The 27,013-nt window shown below is 41.9% G+C and overlaps 1 long non-coding RNA gene across 2 annotated transcripts in view; it reads left to right on the top strand.

Annotated features, from left to right (window-relative positions):
- Positions 1-13,283, top strand: part of LOC141571491 (uncharacterized) — a 162,706-nt gene extending 149,423 nt beyond the window's left edge. The window contains exons 5-10 of one of the 2 annotated variants that reach the window (XR_012496224.1): positions 140-245; positions 4,763-4,992; positions 6,782-6,892; positions 8,196-8,323; positions 8,871-9,053; positions 12,394-13,283. This is a non-coding gene — a long non-coding RNA (uncharacterized LOC141571491). The remainder of the gene's footprint in view (positions 1-139; positions 246-4,762; positions 4,993-6,781; positions 6,893-8,195; positions 8,324-8,870; positions 9,054-12,393) is intronic. The other variant, XR_012496225.1, reaches the window with a different exon arrangement.
- Positions 13,284-27,013: the final 13,730 nt, after the last annotated feature.

The raw sequence follows: 27,013 nt of genomic DNA, 5'->3' as shown, positions 1-27,013 counted from the left end.
GATGACACCTGATGAAACCTGACTGCATCCTCCCTGCTTACAAACAGTCAGGGCTTCTCTGTGCTCTCACGAACAGACCACAGCCCTTACGAGGCCTTACGCATTCTTTTAGTTTGACTGCTTCCACCTCTGTTTCCAGCTCCTTCCATGAAGAGGACCCCACACCCCAGATGGCTAGGCCAACCACCATTTCAGGCTGCTGAGACCTGGATAGGGGACCCAGCTACCCCCAGGCCAACTGTGAGGTAATAAGTTTGCGCTCCTTTAAGCTACTTCATTTGGGGTAGGAGGAGGAAAACAGGCTTGGAGGGCAGCAAGCGATGCAGGAAGCGTGGCGGTGGCTCTCGGTGCACGTGGGCAAGTGATTGGAATCCCAGGGGTCCTCCTGTCCCCTTCCAGAGACAACTGGTCTCAGCTGTGTAGATTCGGTTTCTTTTTCTCTTTCCTCATTGCTGCTTGGAATTTAGTTTTCTGGGATAACATTCTTCATTTGCTTGTCTTAAATCTGCTGTGCAACTAAGACAACTTGGCTTTTCCTGGTCATGATTCTATGACTTACCACCCAAACCAAGGACTCACTGTGAAATGGGAAACTGTTAGTCATGGTGCTGGGTTTGCAGGCCCGGACATGCACCGCTGGGCACACTGGAACACATGGTCACCCAGCTGTTGTCCCCACCCCTAGTTTCCCTGTCATTTCAGTTTATGTCTTTTTTAAAATGTCCCTTTATGATTATCTTAGTGCTATTTAAGGCGGAACCAGAAAAAAATTGTAATAGATGCATGTACTCACTATACTTGTTTTTACTCAGTTTAGAGGTTTTTGTTTTTTTCAAAGAATAATTAGGTATAAAGTTTTATCAAATGAATTTTCTTCATCTGTTGAGATGATCATATGATTTTCCAAATTAAAATAATTGTTTGGTTAATTATTTTGTTTGGTTTTTAAAATGTTTAAATAGATTGTACTTCTAGGAAAAATACAACTTGATTTTGGTTTTTCATGTGTAAACATACACATATGTATGTTGCTGAATTTCTTGTTAATATTTTAGTTACAATTTTTTTAGCTCCTTTCCTTAGCAAGAAGTGATCTTTTCTTTGCATATTTTTAAAATTAAGCCTATGCTACCTTCATAAAGTGATTTGAGATCATTTGCTTTATATATATGTATGTATATATGTTTGTATGTATAGATATACTTATGTATGTATGTGTATATATATATATGTATGTATGTATGTATACTGGACTATTTGGGGTAAATGTAGCATTATTTGCTACTTGCAAGTTCGGTATAACTCACCTGTTAAATATTAGACTCTGGATAGTCTTTGTGGGACAATATTTAGTGATTCAACTTTGTAATGGTGATAGGACTATTCTAGTTTTCTGTTTCTACTTGAGTCAATTTTGGAAATTACATTTCTCTAGGAATACAGACATTTCATTGAAGTTTTCAAATTTATTGGCATAGAGTCATTTATATTCTTATCTTCTAAGCTCTTTAGATTTTGTTATTGGGTTTATTATCATTCCTAGTATTACTTAATCTGTGCCTTATGAATTTTCTCAATCAATCATACAAGAAGTTTTCAACTTTGCTTCTTTTTTTAGCTTTTGGATCATAATTCTCTCTAGACTAGATTTTTAAATTTTGTTAATATTTGTTCTTTGCTTTCTTTCTTTGTGTTTTTTTCTATTATTTTCACCCTACCTAAATTAGAGTCTCAGCTCATCAGTCTTAAGCCTTTCTTCTCCAGTAATGTCAGCATTTGAGACTGTCCCTCCTTGGTAAGTGCTGCTGGCCGTCCAGCCTTGGGCGGCTCCATGGCTTGCTTCCTGTCTGTGCCGTGTGCAGCCATGACCCCAAACTCAAGGTCTCTAGTGCAGCCTACTTGAGAGTTACAGCTTCCTACTTTCACCGACTTTTTCGTTTCTCAATATTTTTTACTTACTTACCAGCTCAATGATAATGTTAAAGATGTGTTTTTAATATTTTTTCCCCATGTTTTTGGCAGATTTCAGTGATAGCCGAGTTGGTGTGGTTGCGAGCCTCTCAGTGGTGAGAAGTGTCTTGTCCATGCCTTTAGTGTTTAAGAACCTTGAACCCACTTTGCTTTCTGCTCTCATGTGAAAGGGGTGTGGTCTTGCCTCTTTGTTAAGCTCTTCCAGCAAAACTTCATAGCCCAATTTTTAGGAACCCACAATGTTACTTAATTTATTTAAAACATGATGACTAAGTGTTTGGGTCACCGTCCCGAGCCCAGTTACAAACCTCTGTCAGAACCTGTCGTCAAGTCAAAATCCAACTGAACGTTGGCCAAGAAGCCCTGAAGACTTCCTTAACTTTGTTGTGTGGACCCCAGTCGTCACCCGTGAGCCCAGCTGGATATAACTTAACATGATAACAACACGAAAGTAGGCACTGCTTGGATTCTTTTCATCAGAACAGTCTATGTCCCAGGTGAATGCAAAAAGATGGGGGCAGGACAGAAACAAAGGGCCTCGTTAGTGCCAGTGAGTGTATTTCTTCATTCCAGATGTTTATGAAGCTCGGTGCTCATCCCACCAGGATGCTGTGCTCCATTTATAGCAAAACAGCAATGACAGCAGTGTATTCATTGGGTACCAAATCTCGTGGGGCTACTTTTCACAACAAAGGGAGAAGATGCATTTTGCTTTTTGCAGCAATGCTGAGAGTGCTTGTGAAACACTTTGCAGTTTTTGATGTGCTTTCTTAAGACTTACCTCATCTTTAGAGCAATCAGTGGCGATAAAGAGTTAATATTGTCGATATCTGTAAATGAGGAAACCAAGGCTTGGAGACATGAAATGACTTGTCCAAGTTCATGCAGCTACTATGGCAAAAATGAGTCTCAAAGATCCCAAATCTTGTTCCCTTTTCTACATAACAAGTCACCTGAGACCTTTTCCCATCAGGGTTTGACATTTGTAGTTTCTGTTTGTCTGCGGTCACAGCAGTAGACATCCAGACTCTCTATTAAGTTTGTTTTTGATGATGGGCTATCTGGTTACAGCGTCAGCCTTCCCATCAGACTGAGAGCAGTGCTCTCTGTGGGAAGGCGTGAGGCACCTGGAAAGCAGCCAGGCTCTCGGTGCCTTGCAGACCAGGGTTACAATTTGGTCCTCAGCCTAGGAGCACTGAGAAGCAGGAAAGCCTTTCAATCAGGTTGCGTGTTTGTGTCTGTTCAGTGTCATTGAGAATTCTGTAGATGGGCTTGGAGGAGTGGGAAGACCTCGTTAGGAGGCAAAGTCCAGGTGAAAAGCTCTAACTAGGGAATGGAAAGGACCAGGAGGAAAAGAAAGAGACGTGTAACTCCTTTCTGGGGCTGTAAAGACCAAAACGTTCTCTTTCAGTTCTCCAACACAGTGCTGTCTTGGAAATGCCCTTGTTTGAAGAGCAACAGAGGGGAACCAATCTCCTGTTGTTAAGCCTACCTGCTTTCAATGGTCCTGAAATGTAACTTAGAAATCATTCCAATAGTTTTGCTTTGTCTTGTGCACCTGAAACTAAAAAAAAATAAAAATTAATCAATAAAAGAATCATTCCAATAAGCTAACATTTTACCTTCATATTATGATTGCAGTGATACGTACATGCGTATATAGGTATATGCACACACATATGTGTATGTATACATATATACGCAACCTCTGTAATAGCCTTATTAGCACAGATTTTGGCTTTTAAATTTGATAATTTGTCTGGGCCTATGGTACGTGTAAAATGCTGATTATAAAACTGTGATCTTTCTACTTCATCCTATTTGATTTCTAAACTTGCTAACAGTTTCTTCATCTGAGTCCAGTTCAAACACAGTCAAGTGCGTACAAAGCAGAAAGGCTGGAAAAGGCCAGGCTCCCCGTGTGGGTTTTCACCACATTTGGAAACTCAGGAAGCTGTGATGCTGTTTGCCTAGGAATCCGGAGGCTGCTCTGGATTGAAACCCGGGCTGACTGCTCCCTTCCGGTGATGTGGCACTGCCTGGCGACTTGCCAAGGACTCTCCCTAAACGACAAGGAAAAGTGAAGCCAAGACAGAAGAGGACGTCTTTTCAGTGTCAATGTGCACGCAGGACGCTTACAAATACACCAAGTGGCACTGAGCGGTCAAGTGTGGCAAACAGCAGTTTCCCTTTTTCTTTCTATGAGTGACAGCACCTGAAAATTGCAAAAACAACAACAACAACAAAAATGTTTAAATAATCTGCAAACCAATCTGGATCACGTACACCCTAAAAACATGAAAATTGAGTTCTGACAGTAATGAGTGTGTCTCTGCCAATGAGTACCCCAGACAAAATCAGGGAACACCAGCGTGTGAGTGTGTGTGTGTACGCACGCGTGGGTTCTGTTGTCTGACTCCCGTTTGCATTTATGATGAGCATGATGTCTTTCCTCATGAGAAATGCAATAATCTGAGACGTTGACAACACCACCTCCCTGGCCACCTGCTCTCTCTGTAACTCCCAGGTCTGCGCGCTTCCCGTTCTTTTGTGGCTCTCCCTTTCCGTTTTGCCCTTTGGGTTTTCCAGATGGCATGTCTAGCACTTCTTTCAGTATTTTAAGCGGACCCTTGCTTACAATGTGGCTTCTCAGTGCACTGTATTTTATAACAGTCAAAAATAGTTTAAAAGCTGAGTGGAAGTCATGGTGCTGGGCCAAAGCCAAGTTTAACTCTCTGGACTCACGGGAGCTCAGCGGTTGCTTTAACTTCTCATGTCTGTGTGTGTGCAGGACCTGGGCCGCTGTGCGAGGACGAGTCCTGCAACGGAGCTCTCGTGGCGTGAACATGGAGCTCGCCACTGCGTGGGCGTGGGACGCTGTGTCCACTCTTGAGCCCGGACTTTGAAAGTCAGTCTCAGCCCAGACAGCCTGTCCAGAACTTAGTTTTCAACTACTTCAGAGTGTTTTCTTTCGTTCTTCTCTCTTCTATGGAAATTGGTCTTCTGCTATCATCAGATCAGGTGATTCTTAACAAATATTTTAATGTAGAAATTCCAGTTTCATTCACACAAAGTTACTGAGTTTTGCTGCCCTTCCCTGCCCCTTTCCTCCCCAAGAATTAGTCTCTATTTGAAAGAGCAAAACATTATCTGGTCCCAAAGCCCTGTTTTGTTTGCTTGGTTTTCGTCTTTACTCATTTGCTATAGTACCAATAAGTTACACAACAGGCCAAGGTAACCCTAACACCTAATAATTCACACAATTATGCTCACTCTAAAAGCCCCTATCAGTAGAATGACCATTAGGTATTTTTCTTTTGCTATAGTTGCATTAATTTGGGTGGCTAACCATGTGTATTCTTAAATATACTTTATTCTTCTGAAACAGTGGTTTTCTAAGTTCCCTAGGTTTTCTTCTTGTATAAATCTGTACAGCTAAAGTCAAATTTATTTAGTTGAATTTACATTTTATGTCTCTACAGTCAATGAACTCACTTGCCTGCCTCACGATAGCTTACATTATTGCCTTTTGAATAACAGCACCTGTAGGTCCAATGCTCAAAAAATTATTTATGATTTCATTGACTTGCTTGCTCCCCTCCTTTAAAAGTGTTTTAGAAAGTAAGATGACTACTTTGCATATTCGTTCAGTGTTCTTTTTTTTCCTTAAGTGCCTTCCTCATACATAGCAGCAATAAAAATATGGGTCTACAACCTGTCATCTGCAATTCGGAAGTCCAAAACGCCCTGCAAAACGGTTTTGTGTGTATGTTTAGTTGCCCATTTGGAGGCGAGCCTGGGCCGCTCCCAAGTCGTTAGACAGTCACACCTGCTCCAGGCAGTGGGAACCTCCCTCGTTTCTGTCCAGCCTTCTCAGTGTGGCTGTCACACGTCTGCTGGGCGCCTGTTGACTACCAGACCCTCCAGGTGGCCTTGCCAGGCACAGGACGTGTACCCTGTATCTTTTCTAAGATCAAAAAAAAAAAAAAAATCTGAATATGATACACATCTGACTCAAAGGGTTTAAAGTAAGGGTTTACAGGCCTGTATTTTGAAATAAAATTAAATGTGGGCTTTTTTAGACTGTGATAGTGTTTGATTTGCTAGTTTCAGTATAAATGATGAATTGTAAAAATTTAGTTAAGATCAAAATCTTTTTGTGAGTGATGATAAAATGCTGACTTTACATTTTCACGATTTCAGAAAGGGTTAAATAATTTGGGGACTTGAGAAATGTTAAAATAATGAGGTATTTACTAAATAATACCCCCTACCCCCAGGAATGAGCACTTTGTCTTTAACTGGCAATCGTACCACCTTTTAAATTAGACAGTGTTGGGCACCAAAGTGACCCTAATTCCATTTGAGTCCCCAGCTGCAGTCATCGTTCCAGAAACAACTGAATGTTCAGAGTGCGAAGAGAAAAAGCAAATTACCCAGGCAGCTAATGCTTAACTTGGTTGTTTTTTCGGGATGACAGAGGTAGGACTAGCCCTGTGCAAAATTATGAAGGGGAAACATTTTACTTTGATCCCCTCCCAGAGTGTCTCTCAGCAAACCCTCCCAACGCCACCTTGCTTCCAGAGTAATTTAATGTTTCTTAGCTGGTGGCTAATTCCTCCTAAGACTTGTCTTATGATGCTGTTAGTTTCCCGTGAGACTCCATCCAGGGACCTTTCTTTGTATGATACAAGGGAGATTTAAAAACGAAGTCCTCAAGGAGCCCGTTCTTGATGGTGGAGTGACCAGAACTAGGCTGCATCACGTAGGAACTCACGTCTGATGACCTGTCCCCTAATTCTGCTATTAGGTCCCACCCTCCATGTGCCCGTCAGGCTGCTGCTCTGGATTCCGGAAAGAGACCTGACTTACTTGTCCTGTTCTTTCTTTTCTACATGCCTTTCAAAACCTCTATGTACAGGTCTGTACATATTATGTATGTATGTGCGTATATATGGCGTCATTTAGCTTTGATTTAATGCAGTCCTTACAAAAGATGAGTGAGTGACGAGAAGTGGTTTGCAGCAGTGGTGAATTGCCCTGAAATCTGGAGCCTAGGGGGACGGACACGAGCTCCTTCCCAAGGTTAAAACGTTCTGCTGGAAATCCGTCTTTCAGGCTGTCTTTGTGCTACACCTAAGTTACATAATTAGAGGAAGGGGAGGCGTATGATAGTAGCCCAGGTGAATATTTGATTTCTGTCAGTTTTAATGCTCATTTTCATTTGTCTTTCACATGCTAACAGTTCACCATCTGTATAGACGTAGCTGTTGTTCAACCCAATGCCAGGGTTCACTGACAAACTGTAGAACCATTGAAATTCATGAGATGCCAATGGGCTTTGCACAATGAGAGGGCAAGACATACACACGCGTGACACGGAGCTTTGTGCTCACAGGTTTAGAAGGGAAATCCTTAAACTAGTTTGAGTATGTTTAAGGAGTTCCTTTCTATTTGTATAATTATTTATAAGTAGAATATCCAATAACTGGGAAATAAAACAGAACACGCAATACCACTTCGCTTCAGTGATGACCTGTCGACATCTAAGCAGCAGCCTGGTACCTTCCGAATTGTTTCTATCTGCATAGTAGATTCACATCACATGCCTCTTTACCTTGCAGACAATCCTGTAACATCCATTATTTAGTAAGAAGCAGAGACAGAAAATAACTAAGTAATGTAAGCGACATAGTCATTTGCGTGGGTGAGTGCAAAGCCCACAGAGAACGTCAGGAGGGGTCACATGAAAAGCATGGAGAGAAATGTGGGCCGCTTCTAGGAGCAAAGACTGAGCCCTTCCTGAGGAGCGGTGAGGAAACGGGGCCCTCAGCTTCAGGAAGGCGGGGAAGTGAAGTCGGCAGCAACTTCGGTGCGTGGGAATGCGCAGGTGCAGGGCCAGGGGTAGGCGAAGCCCCACGTACCTCCTCGCTTCCTTCCTGTGAGACTCGCAGAATGAACAGAACATGTCCCAGGGGCCACCTGGGGGGAGGAGGAGGCCTTAGCTGCGCTTTGTGTTACAAACAACGCGTAGGAACTTGGTGTTGGTGTGCATTTCATGGGATTATATTTCATTATACAAATGGGCAGACAATCCCGTGATCATTTCTTATAAAATGTTAATTATGCTTATTTATTAGGCTTCAAAAATTGTAGCATCTTAGCTCAGGAAAGTTGCACTTGGAAATCTGATGTTATCTTTCTGTGTTCTTTTGTTTTTATAGTTTATCACTAGACCAGAAATATTATGCCAAAGACTGAAAATTATTATGCCAAAGACTGAAAATTAGTGATCTGCTCAGATGACGAAAAGGGAAACACATCCTTCCATATCTTAGGGGGAAAAATGAAGGTATGAAAATAAACTAAACCTAAGCTCAGCACCTCCAAAATATATCCCTTTGACTTTTTAAAATCAAAATTATACATTCACCTCACTTTTAAAAAATCAAGCAGTTTTACAAGGTTTTGAGGTCAATGCTCCGCGGACATTTGTTCTAGCTCCAGAAGCAGGCACTTTCCGTTCTTAGCTGTCGATTCTAATAGTTACTGTTCATCTGTATTTGCTTCTATATTTCTGAGTGTCATTCTTACACTGATGTTCCTTGTGTTTCTAGTTGAGACAGTATCTGGTGACTTTCTGTTTCTGAAGACGAGGATTTACACTTCTTATCCCTACTCCAGATGCAGCCACGTTCCCCACCCAGCCTCCAAAACCAGTTATATTTTGAGAGAAAATACCCAATGTTTGCATTATGATTACTATGTAAATATATTCACAACTGAGGCTTATAGATACCGCTGCAGCCCCGTCTTGTATAATATTTTTGTTTGTTTTCTCTGGAGTTAATAATTGTCTTATTTGCTTATTTTCATAGTTTGTTCCATTTCTAATTCAGGTCCAAACTCTACCAGAAGAACAAGCTCTCCATCAGGTAGCCTCTGCATCCTTGGAACATCCCGCTGGAACCGCAGGTCTTCCTGGCCAACCTAGGCCAGTTTCCCTCTAGGCTTGTTGCACTGTGGCTGTCTGGGGAGCTGCATTGCCGTCGTGATGGACAATCCCTTCGCCTGTTCCCTAGGTTGAATCCCAGGCCCTTTTCCCATCTGGGTTTACCACTTAAGTTTGGGTGGGGCCAATCCATTAGTATCTGCAGAGAAAGAATGCCTACGAGGCCAATTATTGACACACATGTCAGGGTTGCATTTGGCTGCTTGCAACAGAGAGTTTCGGTTTTGTTTTCCCCATGGCAAGAAGCATGAAGGTAGGAAATTCAGGGTGGTGTGGTGTCTGCTGCGTCAGCAAGGTGTCAAGTGCATTCCATGTTTTGATGGTGTCATCACATCTGTGTCCAGGGAGAGGGAACCAAACCTTCTCCTTCCTATCTTTGTCCTTTTATTCGGAAGTAACTGCTATAGAATTCCACGCATACCTCACTGGCTGATTTAGGTAACAGACACTCCTAGATGTTGTGGCTGTTTTCTGGGAGTTGTACTGTCATAAGCAAGACTGTGATTCTGTTCATGAGGAAGGTGGGGGCAGTGGTGTGTGATTAATGGCTGTCCTGCACCTTGCATGTCTGTAACTTTGTCCATTCTTTCTCTCATTCTTCACTGTCAGTCTAACTGGACAGAATTCTAGGTTGGAAACCAAGTCCTCACGACGTGGGAAGTGTTTTCTCTTGTGACCCCTACACAGTGCTGCCAGGTGAAAGCTCGCTGGGCTTCTGGCTCCTCAGGCTTTTTATGCGACCTGTCTACCACCTTTCCAATGTGTTTTGAAACTCAGGATTCCATGTCTTGATGGGCCCTCAGGAAGGGTTTTCAATCTGTGACCCTGTGTCTTTCAGTTTGGGGAGCATTTTAAATTTAATTCTTTGATAATTTCGTGATTCTTTTCTCTTTTTCTGGATCTCCTATTAGTCAGACATTGGACCTCTTGTTGGATTTTCTAATAGCCTTATTCATTTTTCTCCTATTTTCCGTCTTCTTTTAGTTCTACTTGCTAGGAAATTTCACAAGACTTTCTTCCAATCCGTCTATAGGACTTTTTATACATTCTGTCAAATTTTAATATGCAAGAAATCTTTTTTGGCTCTTTGAAACCCCCCTTCTTTTTTGTGTAAATTCTCATTCTTACTTTAGGTATGCTTTATCTTCTCTCATTGCCCTGAAAATATCATTTTTTGGAACTTTTCTTCTGTAACTTTTGTTTCCTACAAGTTTCTGAGCTTTTCATTTCTTTTGTTTGCTTCTGTGCCTGTTTTTCATATTGGAGACTATTCTCAGACGTCTGGAAATGCTTTTTCTCAAAGCTGATTTGAAGCTCTGTGTGAATGTTGAGGCTTGTCAACTGGTCAACGCGTGGGCCTCACTATCGGGGGGTATGGCTGAGCTATTTCATTAGGGAAACTCCAGATGCAGTACAAGTATTTTTTCTCTTTAGAGTCTCATTCTTCTTAGGAAAATATTTCACAAAATTCTACCTGTGGAGTTCACGTTCATCTGTCATCGTTCTAAGAAGGACGTTTGGGGATTCCCTTTCGGTATGTTGTCTCTTCAGTGCCTCCTACACTATCTCAGCTCTGTACTCGCCTCCTGGGTCCTCATCCTCTCCTAAAAACAAACCTCCGGTTCTGTCTTGCCGTGAGAGAACCCCTCATTTCCATCTTTCCTGAAAGGTGAGGCAATGGATCTACAAGAAACATGACTGCTTCTTGAACAGACTTTCAAACAATGCTTCTGATCTCACCCTATCCCACCTCCATCCCAGCTTCCGAGTGCACTTGACTCCCCAATTCCTCACCATTTCTGGGGTTCTGTGGCCCAAACTACCTGTGGGCTTTCTGCAGATGGGCACAACCATCGGGATAGTGACAGTTGCCTTTCATACGTCACTTTCCTGCTTCCAAATTTTCATTGCTGGCATCCTTTCTTCTGTTTCATGCATTATTCCTTGGGTTTACGCCATCATGTAACCCGTTTGCTCTCACTTCTGTGGGCTTTGAGAGGACCCAGTAATTTGCCATGTTTAGTGGGAGTTTAATGTTATTCACTAACATTAAAATACCCACTTCTTATTCCCTCCTTTACCCTCACCTTTTGGCACCTCCTCCCTAACTCAACACGTAAAGGAGCAAATATTCATTGTTCTCTGGAGGAAGAAGTAAGAACTATTTCTTTCAGCTCCAACCTAAATCTTACGTATGAGATTAGAGAACAACATGTATATGGTGGGCCCGCCAAATCAGGAAAGTTGCCTGATGACTATATAGAGAAATGGACTGAATATTTTAAATATGGCTGACTTGACAATATCAGGGACTAGGATAGTCTGACCAGTAGCATTTTGTCCTCAAGAAATGAGTAATCTTCCAGGCTGTGTATCTAAGTCCTTGGACTGTGACTCACCCTCAACCCTGGGATCCACTGCTCTCTGCCTCCTAGATCACACTCTATGCCAACTCTTGTCCTAGATTTTCCTGGCTTCGGATATCAGCCCTTACTGTGTGCCCAAGAGGCATCTTCCTCCTAAATGTGATCTGGAAATTCTTCAGATACTTTTGAGATAGTTTAGCAGATCATACTTGAGCAATGAAGGCCATCTGAAGACTCAGACAAAGACCTCGCCAGTCTTAAAGTTTGAGTAACCTAAACAATAAATCATTATTAACGGGCGGACCAAGTATTCATTCAAGTCTACAAGTTCTGGAGGATTATGGTCACAGTGCTGTATGTTACAACTCCAGGACTTATTTACTTCTTCAGCAAGTCTGTACCTTTTCAACACCTTCACCCATTTCACCAAATTTTACAATAAACTTTTTTGGAAGCTATTATTTAGGAAGATGAAAGACAAGAAAGAAGGAAGCTAGGGTGGGAGAGAAGGATAAAGGGAAGAAACATGTCATAAAAGGGTATGTTTAAAGAAAAAATTAATAAATCCCCTTTTCTCAATGAGGTCATGATGAATGTGTGCCTTGTTCACTCTGTTTCCCCACATTTCCATTGAACAAAGGTGCCCTCGTGATGTCACTAAGTATATGAAATTCATGTCACAAATCTACTGAGGAAATAGTTACTTCTACGTAAATGTCAACATTTTGTATAACTTTTTATTTGAAATAAATTGATGTACAGAAAAGTTTCAGAAGTTGTTCAGAGTTTCCATGTGCCCTTCAGAGCAGCTTCCGCTCACCTGTGTTGGCAGCTTCTGTAATCACGACCCCATTGTGGATGCCAGGACGTTCACACTGGTGCCGCACGATTAACTGAAGTGCAGGCCTGGTCCCCACTTGCCCGTTTTTGCTAACGCCTTTGCCCGCCCTAATATCTAGCACATGTCGTATGTAGCGTTAACTTTGGGTCTCCCAGGCCCTCTCCAGCCTGTGACACTTCTCATTGTTTCCTTGTCCTCTGCAGTGTAGATGAAAATGAAGCCTGTGCCTAACGACGACGGTTGACTCGTTGCTGAAGGTGTTTGATACCATGCAGGCAGCAGACGTTCTTTGGCTCAAACAGTGTGCTTGTGACGAATCTTCTCTCACGAATCCAAGCTTCCAGCGAGTGAACAAAAGTGCAACAATTGTCCCCTCCGTGGACCGCTGGCGGGGGCCCCGAGAAACCAATTAAATCATACAACCAGCTAAGTTTTCTGTGTGAGAAGGTGAAAGATCTGACATTATTGTGGACGCTGTAGATAATTTGGTTAAGAAGTTTATTGCTATCAAATATATGGTGATAAAAGGAGAACTGAGTCTGGGTGGTGAGCACACAATGTGATTTATAGATGATGTAATACAGAATTGTACACCTGAAATCTATGTAACTGTACTAACAATTGTCACCCCAATAAACTTTAATTTAGAAAAAAGAAGTTTATTGCTGAAGATAAAATTGTTTATTTTTACAATGAAATTAAGAAGACAAATATTGATGGAACCCAGAATCATGGTAAAAATTATTTGTATTAGATTAAGAAACCTACGGAACAGAAATGCATTTGGAATTGGTTGTGGTATGCACACATGTAACCCATATCTCTGTCCAAACACGCTATGATAATTCACAATAAAAATAGAGAAAAGTCTCAAATACACACACATACACACACACACACACACACACACACACACGAACTACAAAATTTTGTGACAATGATATTGTTGAAAACAAATCTTCCATGTGAAAATACACACAAAAAATATATATTTAATTCTTTAAGGAATTACTTTGTAAATAAGAATAGGTCATTTTCTGGAGTAAATACTTTGATAGAGCTCTGATTTTTAATTGGATGAATGTATATTCAGTGAAATATTTTTAAAAATATCCTGAATACTGAAAGTTTATTTGGTCAATCTTGTCTTAAAGAAGAAATATTTATCAAAGCAATAAAATCTCTATGGAGTTGGTTTTAGACCAAATTACCAATCAGTGCACTTGTGGATATTTTCTAATTCCTCATTGTTTCTGTTTTCTTGATGGTCAGATGGCTGATAATATCGCACAACCTGAAGGACTTTCATGAGAAGGAAGTGAGTTGGTGAGTCCATGGTAAGCATCCACCATAATGAGCAACACTGAAGATTCTTCTAGAAATGGTTGCTACTATTACTTTTCCGAGTCTTACCTAAACATCTGGTGCCAGTTAAGTTCAGTACAAGCACCTGCCTGGGAAAGGACAGCTTTACCAAATTGACTTTATATCCACCTCCCAACTTTTACAAATCAGGACATACTTTATTCTCTTCAGCATGGCCTCGATTCCATCTTCTGGCCTTTTCATGGTAACGGTGGCTCGGTGGAATTCTCATTTACAATATTAGACTGCCAGTGGGGGTCCTCTCTCTTTGTGGGACTCTGGTTGAAATCAAACAATGATCCTTGCAAGTGTGGGAATGGATCATGAAAAACAAGAGGGCAGAGGAACTGCCTTGAGTATGTAGTATTCTTTATTATCATTATTAAAACATATAAACACAAGCATTGAATGAGCAACAATCTGGAAAATCAAGTGGGATTAGAAGTTATGAAAGTAGAGAGATGGTTTCGGAATTGTCTTCCTAAGTTGCTTAGATGCAGAGGGATGGGACACCTTTGCCTAGGACATCTGACCCCAAGTCACCATGATTGTGATCAGCCCTGAAGGGAAGTGGCTCACAGGACAACGCTCTCTCCCTTAGGAGACCTGTCCCCAAGTACATAGCCACGCGGACGAGCATGTTGCTCTACTGGCCACCTGCAGACAGAGACAGCGCCCTCCAGGAGAGGCGTTCTGTCCTGTAACACGGGGCCACCTTCCACGATGGAGATGAGGACGGAGATGGGAATTTGGGCTCTCACTGAGTAGCAGAAACCAAATTCTATGTGAGGACTGAAAGGAAACATACCTACTGTATTTTCTTTCCTATTATTCTTTACAGAAAGTGATGGATGCCTAGACGCAAGGCTTTCTTTGAAGGAACAAGCATGTAGAACTAGGACACAATGGGGTGGAAATGGAAAATATAAAAATCAAAGATAGGAGGCGTGGTACAAAGTATCTGGTAAGGAAGGGGCCTGAAAGGTGTAATAACTGCCAAGAAAGGCTAAGGGTGACATGAAAGCGACCTCAGGAGAGGCTGGTGAACGGGACAAGCAGGTCGGGCAGGGAGGGTTTCACAGCCACAGGAGGAAAGAGCGGGCTTTAGAGGAACAAAAAGTAATTTATTAACAGTGAGGATATTGTGACAAAAAGAAAAATGCATTTTGCTCTGGTCAAAGAACAGATGAAGGAGAGAGAAAAGATACCCCGACACCGGCAGAACATGTTGTAGTTAGTAATCAAGAAATAGTCCACAGCTGTCAGTGTCAGGCCGCCTCCAACCTGGATTCTGACCCTCAAATCATTATGCGTGAAGTATTCAGGGAGATCTCGCCATGTCCGCAGGAGGCTACGTCACTATGAGCTAAAGACTCCATGGTTCTTAAGACTCTGCTGCAGTAACTGTGAACATGACACACAAAAAACAGCCTTAATGTTCATATTGGGTCATTTAAAAATTTATAGAAAAAGTATACAAGATAAAAACCCAGCAGAAATTTACTGAACACAGTGGACATTATTGAGAAAATGAAAAAAAATGACAACCAGTGTGTCCTCATTGCAAAATGTGAAGTTTAAGAATTAGAGAAAAGTGAGTCCTAAATACACTGGAACAGAATCAATGATGATTTAACTACAAATATAAAGCTTAAATCTCAATAGAAATTACCTCAAAAAAATCTACTCAAAAAAAGATATCCCGTGGTCTTAGGTGAATTCCATCCCTGTCCTCATCCTCCTTCAATGAAATCTATCCAATAGGTTGAAGACAATTATGCAAAATAACAAGATATGTGTATGGTGGTACCAATAATATACCTAGAAGGAACATGAAACTGCAAAAGGACCGTTGTATTTCAATAAGTCATTACTTTAGAGTGGAGCAGCTCATCTTCAAAATTTAAACTTGAGCATGGAATCACAATATTTTATTCCTGTTTTTATTTTTCAATTTATTTTTGAAATATTATAAGTATTTATTTATTCATCTTTCTTATAATTGGTCATATTCCCCTAAAATAATAATTCACTGTAGATCATCTTCAGCAAAATAATCATATTATTCAAGACTGATAATAAGCTGGTTAAGATAAGGAATTTTTTCTCTTTCTTTTTACTTTCCCCTCTTTTTAATTTTTCAATTACAGTTGACACTCAATAGTATTTTATATTAATTTCAGGTGCACAGAATAGTGGTTATACATTTGTATAATTTAAGAAGTGATCCCTCTGATTAGTCTAGTACCCACCAGGCACCGTACATCGTTACTATATTACCATATTATTGACTATATTCCCTATGCTTTGCTTTACATTCCCATGACTGTCTTGTAACTACCAGTTTGTACTTTTCCATCCCTTCATCTTTTTCAGCCTTCCCTCCAACCCCCCTCCCATTTATCACCTCAACAAATCTAGTACCATATGACAATATACATAGTTATTACAATATTACTGACTATATTCCTTATGCTATATAACCTACACCCCCATGATTACCGTGTAACAACCAATTTGTACTTCTTAATCCATTTGCCTTTTCACCCACTCCCTCAACCCCTCTCCCATCTGGCAACTATCACAATGTTCTCTGTATCTATGAGTTTGTTTCTGTTTTGTTTGTTATTTTGTTCTTTAGATTCCATATGTAAGCAAAATCACATATCTGTCTTTTCTGTCTGATGCTCCTCTCAACACAATACCGTCTAGGTCCATCCATGCTGCTGCAGATGGTGAGAACCCATGCCCTTCCCTGGCCAAGCAATATTCCATTGTATACATGTACCACCTACTGTTTATCCGTTCTCCCATCAGTGGATACCCAGGCTGCCTCCACATCTTGGCCATTGTAAACAATGCTGCAATAAAGATATAGATGCAAAAGTCCTCTCGAAGTAGCATTTTGGTTTTTTTCAGGTAAATACCCAGAAGTGGGATTACTGCGTCCTTCTTTGTCCCTTGTTATAGCTTTTGTTTTAAAGTCTATTTTGCCTGATATAAGTATTGCAACCCCAGATTGTGTTTGTTTGTTTTACTTTTCATGAAATAACTTTTTCCATGCCTTTACTTTTAGTCTGTGTGTGTCTTTCGATCTGAAGCGAGTCTGTTGTAGGCAGTATATGTAAGGGCCTTGTTTTCTTATCCATTCAGCCACTATATGTTTTTGATTGGTGCATTTAATACGTTTACATTGAAAGTAATTGCTGATAGAAATGTAGTTATTGCCATTTCTTTATTCATATTTTTAATCTTTTTTTTCTTCTACTCGAAGAAGTCCCTCTAAAATTCCTCATAATACTGGTTTCGTGGTGATGAACTCCTTTAGATTTTTCTTGTCTGGGAAGGTTTTTATCTGTCCTTTGATTTTAAATGATAGCCTTGCTGGGTAGAGTGATCTTGGTTGTAGGTTCTTGCTTTTCATCACATTGAATATTTTGTGCCAGTCCCTCCTGGCCTGCAAAGTTTCTGTTCAGAAAGCAGCTGACAATATAATGGGAACTCCCTTATAAGTTACTAGTTATGTTTCTCTTGCTGCTTTTGGGATTCTTCTTTATCTTTAACCATTGACATTTTAATTATGATGTGTCTTGGTGTGGGCCTGTTTGAGTTCATGCTGTTTGGGACTCTGTGCTTCCTGGGCATGTATTTCCTTCACCAGGTTAGGGAAGTTTTCAGTCATTATTTCTTCAAATATGTTTTCAATTCCTTTCACTCTCTCTTCTCCTTCTGGTACCCTTATGATGTGAATATTGGTATACTTGATGTTGTCCCAGAGGTCTCATAAGTTATCCTCATTTTTTTTTTTTTTGGATTCTTTTTTCATTTTGCTGTTTCGGTTGGGTGTTTTCTGAGACCTTATCTTCCAAATCGCTGATTCAATCCTTTGCTTCATCTAGTCTGCTGGTGATTCCTTCTAGTGCATTCTTCATTTCAGTTACTGTATGCTTCACTTCTGATTGGTTCTTTTTTATGGTTTCTATGTCCTTTTTTTTTTAATGTTTACTATCGCTTTGTTGAAGTTTTCACTAAGTTCTTTGTGCATCCTTATAACCATTGTTTTGAACTCTGTCTGTGGTAGGTTGCTTCCCTCCATTTCATTTAGTCCTTTTTCTGGAGTTTTCTCCTGTCATTTCATTTGGGACATGCTTCTTTGTTTCCTCATTTTGGCTGTGTCTCTCTGTTTGTTTCTATGTATTAGTTAGATCTGCTATGTCTCCCAGTCTTGGCCATGTGGCCTTATGTAGTAGGTGCTTGTAGGGCCCTGGCATCATCTCCCTGGTCACCTGCTCTGGTCGCTCCAGGAATGTCCCTTGTGTGGGTTGTTGAGCCTTGATTGCTATTGGCATATCAGTGGGTGTGACTGACCCTCAGACTGACTGGTGTGGGGTTTGGCCACATCCAGAGCTTACAGGCTGCTGTGCAAGGGGCTTACACCATGGAGTGGGATTCGTCCCAGTGGGGTTTGGTACCTGTTGAGACCATCCTTTGTGTGTGCTGCTTGTGGGGCTAATTGGGCGGTGCTCTGCTGTGGTCTGAAGCCAACCTCCAAGTATGTTGGCTCTGGTGCACGTCCAGGTCACCCATTGCCTGTGACCAGCTGGAGACTACCTGGTAGGAGCAATAAAGCATCTGTGGTTGTTTGCTCCCTGTGATAAACCTGGAAGCAAATGGGAGAGGCTATGCTGCAAACTGAGGACTGCTGCCACCAGCCCCAGGCCTGAGGTAGCTCTGCAAAAAGCCAGGACTCCCCGAGGCCTGCTACCACCTGCCGGCTCCCTTAAGGTTCAGCCACTGATAAGGCCTCATGCAGTACACAAGTTGGGTGAGGCAGGGTCTCAGGGAGTCACTAGAGTGGGAAGAGTTGTGGTCACCAGGTTAATGTAGACTCTGGTTTGGTGCCAGTGCTGAGCCTGGAGCGACTCAGCAAAAGTATCAGCACACCGAGGCTAGTTGCCGCCTGCCTGGAGCCCATGAACTCCAACAGTTCCCAAGAAAAAGTGCAATGTGGGCAGGTGGAGAAAGTGCCTCCAGCACTGGGGGAGTTGAGTGGGGCAGGGTCCCAGTGAGTCAGCAGGACGGAGCAGCAGAGCTCACCAGGCCAATCAGATTCAGATTTACCCAGAGGGGGCGGGCTCAACACAGGAAAGATGGCGCACACCTGCCAGCTGCTTGGCTATATGGGAGGAGGACCTCCTCACAGGGAAAATGGCAACTCTCCTCCAGCCCTCACCTTGAAGCTGCACAGCTCAGTCTGCCCACCCCTCCCCCATATGTCTCCGAGGCCTCCAAATCACCTTCCCTCCGCTGGAGCCCAAGGTGAGTGCCTGCGAGCGAGTCTGTGCGCAGGCCCTTTAAGAGGACCCTGGGTTTCCCGCCGCCTTCCATTCCACCAGGATGGTTGGAATCCCCACTGTTTTTCACAGCCAGATATAGTGGGGCTCCTCTTCCCGGCACCCATACTCCGGGCTGGGGTGCCTGGTGCAGTGCTTGTTTTCCTCACTTCCCTTGGAGAACCTCTGCAGCCGAGATAGCCCTGCTTACTTTCGTCCACCGCCCGCAGGTGTGGGCCGGTTCCGGTCTCTGCCCTCCTACCAGTCTCCACGTGGCTTGTTTTATATCCTTAGTTACAAAACTTCTGTTCAGCTAGACTTCAGATGGTTCTCCAGGTTGATTGTTCTATAATTTAGTTGTAATTTCGATGTGGCCACGGAAGGAAGCAGGCACAGTGTTTATCTGCTCTGCCGTCTTGGATCTCCTTAGGAATTTTTTCTCTTTATTTTCTTTATATTGTCTCTTTGGTGCTCTTAATGGCCTTGGTTTTATTTTTATAAAATATTTGCATCTCCTTTTCAAACAAGTGAACCCTCTGGAGGTAATTATTTAAATCTGTTCCAGTGGAGGCTAGAGGACTGATAGTGTTATTTCTGTGTTCAGAAGAGTAATGCATTTTCCTCAAATTTTAGTTCAAATTTCTGAATCTTGAGAAAACATCCCCATTTGTTTTTCAGTTGCTGAGGAGTGTCCAAAGAGAGTTTCTATGTGTCCTTACGTGGTTTTGAAAATGTGAATGGATATCTATATATCAGACTATCAAATCTTCTAGTCAGTGCTTACTACACGTCCTCAAATATAGTTCACTTTCTAATGATAATGTGGACAGTTATTAGAATGAAAGCGTTCTCCAATTCAATACATCTCTGATACTTATTTTATGTAAAATACTCTTCTTGGATTTATAAAAGACTCAAAGATAAGACGTCCCACCCTGTGGGGACAAGCTGGAGACTGTCAAATCATCCGGTACAGAGTGGTCTGTGGAGAGGCTAAGCCAGTATATGTCCTGAAACAATGACAAGAGAGGGAGGGGGTCAGGCAGACCTTCATGAAATGTGTCCAGGGCCTTAAATGATGGGTATGGCCTCTGTTTACAGAGAGTTCCCTTTCCTCCTTGCTTTCTGTGAAGACTGAAAATGCAGGGGTGAAAAGGGTGAATTAATAAAGGGGAACTGTAATTAGAATTAGAATTCTAAAATCTGTTTAAAGAACGAAAAGTCCTTCTCCAGACGCCCCCCTCTCCTTTTGAGTGTGAACGTGTGTCAGGACCCTTACCGCACAGCATGTGCTGGTCGCCCGTCAGTTAAGACTTAGTTACCCACGTCAGGTGCTGGTGCTCTTCCTCTGAAATCTATTTTTCTCTCCTCCTGTTTTCTGTTTTTAAACTGTTTTATTTATTTTTATTTTTTATTATTATTAAATTTATTGAGGTGACAATTGTTAGTAAAATTACTTAGATTTCAGGTGTATAATTCTGTATTACATCATCTATAAATCCCATTGTGTGTTCATCACCCAGAGTCAGTTCTCCTTCCATCACCATATATTCGATCCCCCTTACCCTCATCTCCCACCCCCCACCCCCCAACTGTTTTAGTTTTCCTCTGTGCTTAGATTTCTCTTGCCAGAGGAACTCCTTTGTTCATTCATTCCATCAACACATATTTTTCAAGTACCTACCTATTGCCACATGTGGACCAAAGCACATACGGTATGTCAGTGCACACCCTATTGTTCTAGGAGCTAGGAAACTTGTCCATGAGCGAGGACAGCAGGCAGGTGACTGTCTACAGGCAGGGCCACCTTTTACTCAAGGCAAAGAGTGGTGGGAAAGTTCAAAGAAAGCACGCGAAATTGGGGAGATTGGTTTGTCCAGATGGATCTGGAAAGGAGAGTAGGTGTGTAGATTGTGGGTGTGGGGTAAATGTAGAGATGGGAAAAATGCTTGACAGATTTACCTGGTGGGAATGCGTACATGCAAATACATTGACATTTTTAAGATTCTTAAAGAAATGTGAACCAAGAATTTATATTTCCAGCAAAAAAAGACCCTCAAGATCTTAGGGAATATGTTCTCTTGAGTATTTCTTGAGGAGTCACCTGAAGATGAGCATCAGCAAACCAAAATGATTAGACACATTAGGAAAGAAAGACTGTAATGCTCACTAAGTATGTAACTTCTTGTAGAAATAGCACTGAATGGGGATTAAAAGGAAGAGAGTATGGTGTTGAATGGCTATATCCTTTGACAATATAATTACAGTTCAAAGATAAAAAGATGAAGAAGGAATGAGACAAACAACTGTAAAAACAGTTTTTAAACTTTTCAGCAATTACATTGGGACTGGTAGTATTTAGTACTGTTATTTTGAGACTAATCTTTTTTTGGCGGGGGCAGGGGGATAAAGCAAAGAGAAAGTAATTATGAGATACTCGAATTCAAGCATCTGCTTAGTCCTTGACGGATATTTGATGCAGAATAAAAAAGCTAGAGATGTGACATATAAGAGACAGAATTAGAAGACTGTAGTCTTGAACTTTAATTGTATCAATAGGAGCTTATAAGTTGTTTAATTTCCCTCATTATGTTCACTGAAAAAGCCTAGAAACAATACCAGTTCAATAGCAAAGACCATCCCTAGTACCCAGATGATGGTCTGGAAATATAATTTCCCTGGGGGGAAAAAACAGAGCTTCTCAGAAAAATGGAGCAGGAAAGGTACAGAATGAAAATGAATCTGGAGCACGTTGACACACCAGACAGAAAGAAGACTACCAAGAACTATGAGGTCTTTTCAAAAAGCCTTGAGATTCGACTTGAAGATGACCTCACTGGCTAAACATGAATTCGAGCTTCGGTAAGGAGAGCAGTGATGATGTGAGAAACCTATTACATATGTTTAAATCTGCGTGTTAACAGGAAATTATTTAAAAAAAAAAAAAAAAAAAGGAATTGGTCCCCTTTGGAGGATGATAGGGGCCAAGTTAGTTATCTTGACAATGGTCAATAGAAGGGTCAAATCAAACACTTATGCTGCCCTTCCTGCGTGAAGTCTATCAAGGGACCAAACGGTAGGTGGGTGAAGTTTCTTTTCTTTACAAGAATATTCCATCCAATTTAGGAAAAAATGAATTATAGAAGTAGAATATCGTCACTTTGCAACCTTTACTTAATCCTTGTGTCTAATTGTTGAATAGCATCAATGGACAACATCAGGCGGTGTCCACTTCCTGGCAGACACACAACCCCACCCAATGCGCGCCGTTTGCCCGGGACCTGATTCTGCTCCAGCCTGGAAATCCAGATGCAGTTTGCAAGAAATACAGAGGAACACGCTGCCCTTCGCTGTGCCCGTGGGGTTAGGAACTTGTGGAAAACTACACAACAATGGTTAACTTGAGGGAGGACGAAGGAGATTGGGACTGAGGCAGAAGGATGGATCCCAAAGGAAGCCCAGAGGCCTCAGCAGGCAGATCCAGACACGTGTCTGGGTTAAGGGGCTCACGTTTTTGATGGTGTGCACGTGTTTAAACGGCCTTCTCAACAAGCATAAAGTTCTCTTTGAGACCCAGCTTTCAGAAACAAGTTAGAAGGCGTGCATTTGAAAACCAGCCTTCTTACCTTCTGACCACATTCGCTTTCTGTCTGAAAAGAGGGTGACCAAGTGTAGTGTTTATTTGCTAGGGTTGATTGTTGAATGATTTTGGCATCTTTCAAGAATGAAGCTGTTGTGCACTGAAGAAATTATATCAGATGTGCCCGAGGGCTTGAGGTCTCCCAAACAAGCCAGGAACCATTTAAGGCTGTGGTGGGCAGCGTAGAACCCTGGGGTCATCGTGACTCTGATAGAGGGGTGCAGAGCTTTTTGAATGTGTTAACTTCGGGTATTTCTTAAATCACTTATAGTACTTTATACATATATTTTCTGACTTTCAAATCAAATGAGATAACACATGGAAAGTGTTTTGTGAAGTCCCTGGTATATTAATTCCCTCTCTTACCTGGTGTATTGGACCCAGTTAGAGGATCCCACAAATTCCATGAGCTTTTTCAAACCTCGCTTGGTGCAGATAAAGTTATTCACGTTTGAGTTCATGTCCCAACTTAAGCTCTATAGGTCCATACATAAATAACATTTTAATTTTCTGCTAACTAACAATTCTTAGATGTTTTTATGATGGTGTGAGTTTATTGAAGAGACACCTGGGTTCATTCATGCAGCGCAATCCTGCATCTCCAGTGTGTGACTGTGACGTAGCAAATCTCAAGTTAGTTTCCCTTTGTGACTCTGTCTATCTATCTATCCTCTCTTTCTCTCTCATCTATCTATCATCTATTAATCTATCATCCATCTATCTATTTATCTATCATCTATCAATCATCTCTCTCTCTCTCTCTCTCTCTCTCTCATCTTTGATTATGAACCAACTGGTCACCACCTCTCTAGGCTTTAGTTTCCTAAATTATAACATTGATAATCTGTAAGGTGGTCTTTTTACTTCTAATTTTCTGTAATTCTAATATCTGTTTCTGCTTTTATTTCAACTTAGAAAGTAATTGCATTTGGGAAATGAGATTCCAATCGTCCAAGTTAAAGTCAGTTGTTTAAAAGAGAAAACGACCTAAGATAAATTTAGGTAGAGGGCATCCAGCCCCACTTCTCGCGGCCTCCATAAAACAGAGTGGTAGTCAGCCCCAGCCTCTGAAATCTTTTCTGGTGAGGCTGAGAGCAGGTTCAAGGAGAAGCAGACACTTAGAAATAGTGCTGAGGAAGCAGACCGAGCCACCCAGTGTGAAACACGCCATCAATCACGAGCGCGGTATAAGGGAGGTCTCGGAAATGCACGCTGGTAAGAGATACAGGAGGAAACATAATAGATGTTGCTGTCCTCCCTGGGCTTGTGGGAAGCCTGGTGGGAGAACAGCAGAGCGAGTCCAGTGGAACTTGAGACTTGAAACATGGGGGCAGTAAGAAGGTGGAGAGGCCACTGCAGGGAGCAGAGGAGAAATGCAAGAGGGTCAGATCCAGCATGGAATCGATGGGATGGACTGAGGTTCTGGAACTCCAGAGTGGATGAGCACCCCACTCCTTTCCTTCTGTGACAAACAGCGGAAGGCATCCAGATGGAACAAAAGTTGTCACAAATGACACTATTTCATCTTTTCGTATGGCAGAGTAGTATTCCATTGTGCATATGTACCACATCTTCTTTGTCCATTCATCTATTGAAGGGCACTTCCATTATTTCCATGTCTTGGCCACCTTGAATAATGCTGCAATGAACATAGGGGTGCAGATATCTTTACAGATAAATGTTTTTAGATCTTTTGGGTAGATACCCAGAAGAGGGGTTGCTGGGTCATATGGTGATTCTATTCTTAATTTTTGAGAACTCTCCATGCTGTTTTCCATACTGGCTGCACCAATCTACATCCCCGCCAACAGTGTATGAGGGTTACTTTTCCTCACAGCTTCTCCAACACTTGTTATTACTTGTCTTGTTGATGACGCCATTCTAACAGGTGTGACGTGGTATCTCATTGTGGTTTTCGTTGTCATTTCCCTAATAGCTAGTGAAGTTGAGCATTTTTCCGTATATCTGTTGGCCATTTGTATGTTTTCTTGGGATAAGTGTCCGGACAACGTAGATGGACCTTGAGATTATCAAGCTAAGGGAAATAAGTCAGCCAGAAAAAGTCTAGGACCATATGATTTCACTCATATGTGGGATATAAAACTGAAAGCAACAAACTCACAGACACAGACAACAGTTTAGTGGTTACCAGAGGGGAAGGGGGAAGGTGGTAGAAGAGGGAAAAGGGGATCAAATACATGGTGATGGAAGGAGAACTGACTCTGGGAGGTGAACACACAGTGCAATATACAGATGATGTGTTATAGAACTGTATACTTCAAACCTGTATAATTCCATTAACCAATGTCAACCCAATACATTTAATTTAAAAATAAATAAAAATTTAAAAATGGAAAAAAGTTACAGACGGCACTGCACAGTAGCAAGCATACACCTCCCTGAAGCAGAGTGGAGAGGGGTGCACTGAAGGGTTCCACGTGGCCAAGTCAGGTTCGGGCAGCCCGGCCCAGTGTTGAGCCAACGCTCATTCCTTGTTCCTCAATACATGTGTGTTTAGTAACATACATATCGCTGTGTGAAAATGTGCTGGGCCTTTGCTTGCAGTACTGGCTTACGTTCCCCAGGGTGGCATTACTGCAGCTCCTTCAACCCGGGGATTTCCAGCAGCCCTGTCCCTTTCTGAAGACAGGACAGGAAGTCGGCGGGTTCTGTCTGAGACTCTGTTGGCCGGTCACTGGCCAGTGTGGCAACTGAGCACTCGAAAACTAGCAGGTTCCAAGTGTGTTGCCCTGTAACTGCAGAACACACACCAGATTTAAAACAAAAAGTAAAGATTTTGTAACTATGCTGATGGGTGTTAGCTAGACTTATCGTGGTGATCATTTCACAATATATACAAATATCAACCATTATGTTGTATACTGGAAACTTACATAGCATTGTATGTCAATTATATATCAATAACAATCAGAATTACACACCAAAATATGCAAAATATCTTATTAATATACTGATTACATTTGAAATAATCCATCAGTTATTTTGTTGGTTATATTTTGAAATAACCATTTTAGATATATTTGATTAAATAAAAATATATTATTAAAGTTAATTTCACCTGTTTCTGTTTTCTTTTTATGTGCAGCCACTAGAAAATTTTTAATAGCATACGAGGCTCACAATCTATTTCTATTGGAAAGCACTGATCAAGTCCAGTGTTTCTCAAACTTCCTTGTGCATACAGATCACCTGGGAGTTACGCTGAAGTGCAGACTCTGCCTCGCAGTCAGGGTGGGCGTTGGGAGAGCAGTGTGGCCGGTTCCGGTGCTGCTTGGGTGGCTTCTGAGCATATTTCAAGACGAGAATGAGATACAAGACAAAGGCGTTTTTACTCTGTAATTGGGATACAGAACTCCTGCCGTGTGGGGTATTAAAAGATAAAGCAGGAATTGTCCATTACTACAAATTAGGAAGACCATACATCAAAGATATGTTGTTAAGATATTTCTCCCTGCAAAGTCTCTTCCGGCTTGACGTCATGGAAGGGCTGGTAACTGACAAAATCAAGAAGACTGTGTTTTTGAGCCTAGTTATTTGCTTAACTCCTGATATGGTTTAGATTCTGGACCAATCTATTCCCTGTCCTGAGCCTAAGGGATTTTGCATGTACAGCTGGGAGAAGAACAATTTAGAGCTAGAGTGACATAGGATATTGGGTGGAGATGGGCCACCCATGTGGAAAGCTGAGTGGCATCTTAATAAGTGAAAGGGTACTTCCCAGGGGACAAATAAGCCAGGGTTTGTAGTGATGGCAATGAGCTTTGATGACAGATGAACCCTGGAGAGACTCTGCACCTTCACTTGGCTCTCACCTTGGAGCAGGAGCAGAGTGTTTGTGTGTGTACATGTGTCTGTGTGTTGTAGCAGGCAGAGTTCTTTTGTTCGAGAAAAGGAACCAGTTGGCTCGTTTAAGCAGAAAGGCAATTTATGAACAAGATATTGGGAGTTCTTCCAGAATGCCCAGGAGTGGAGAACAAGGCGCGAGGGGTGAGCAGCCTTTACCGGTGCCCACATCACACTGCTGAGTGGATTCACTCAGGGCATCCCCACTGTCCTCCATGCGCCTGACCTGCCAACGTCACCTGGAACCCTGTCTGGCTGCCATCATTGTCCCACTCACAGGGCAAGGCTCCTTGGGAGGGAAATTCCGCAATGAAGGATCAGAATGGAACAAATGCCCACTATTCCTATCATTTGCTGCCCAACGTCGGCACACATCCCTAAAAAGTACGTGTGCATCCTCGTATAATTATCTGTTGGTCCAAGCGCCCTGCCCTCCTAGGAAGCGGGTAGCCCCGTCACTGTGTGCCAGCTCCCAGTCCGGATCTCCAGGTGGTACCCGCTCCTGCTCTATTCTGTCATAATCCACATCAATATTCCGTATGGACCACAATGTTCTCTATACCACACAGTTGTGAGAGAGAGAGGAAAGCAGAAAGTTTGTTAAATTATGTCAAATATATG

This window comes from Rhinolophus sinicus, linkage group LG05, assembly GCF_036562045.2.
Source record: "Rhinolophus sinicus isolate RSC01 linkage group LG05, ASM3656204v1, whole genome shotgun sequence".
Classification (NCBI taxonomy): domain Eukaryota; kingdom Metazoa; phylum Chordata; class Mammalia; order Chiroptera; family Rhinolophidae; genus Rhinolophus; species Rhinolophus sinicus.
Note: the sequence above shows the minus strand (reverse complement) of the source record. Positions and strands in the feature narration are given on the sequence as shown.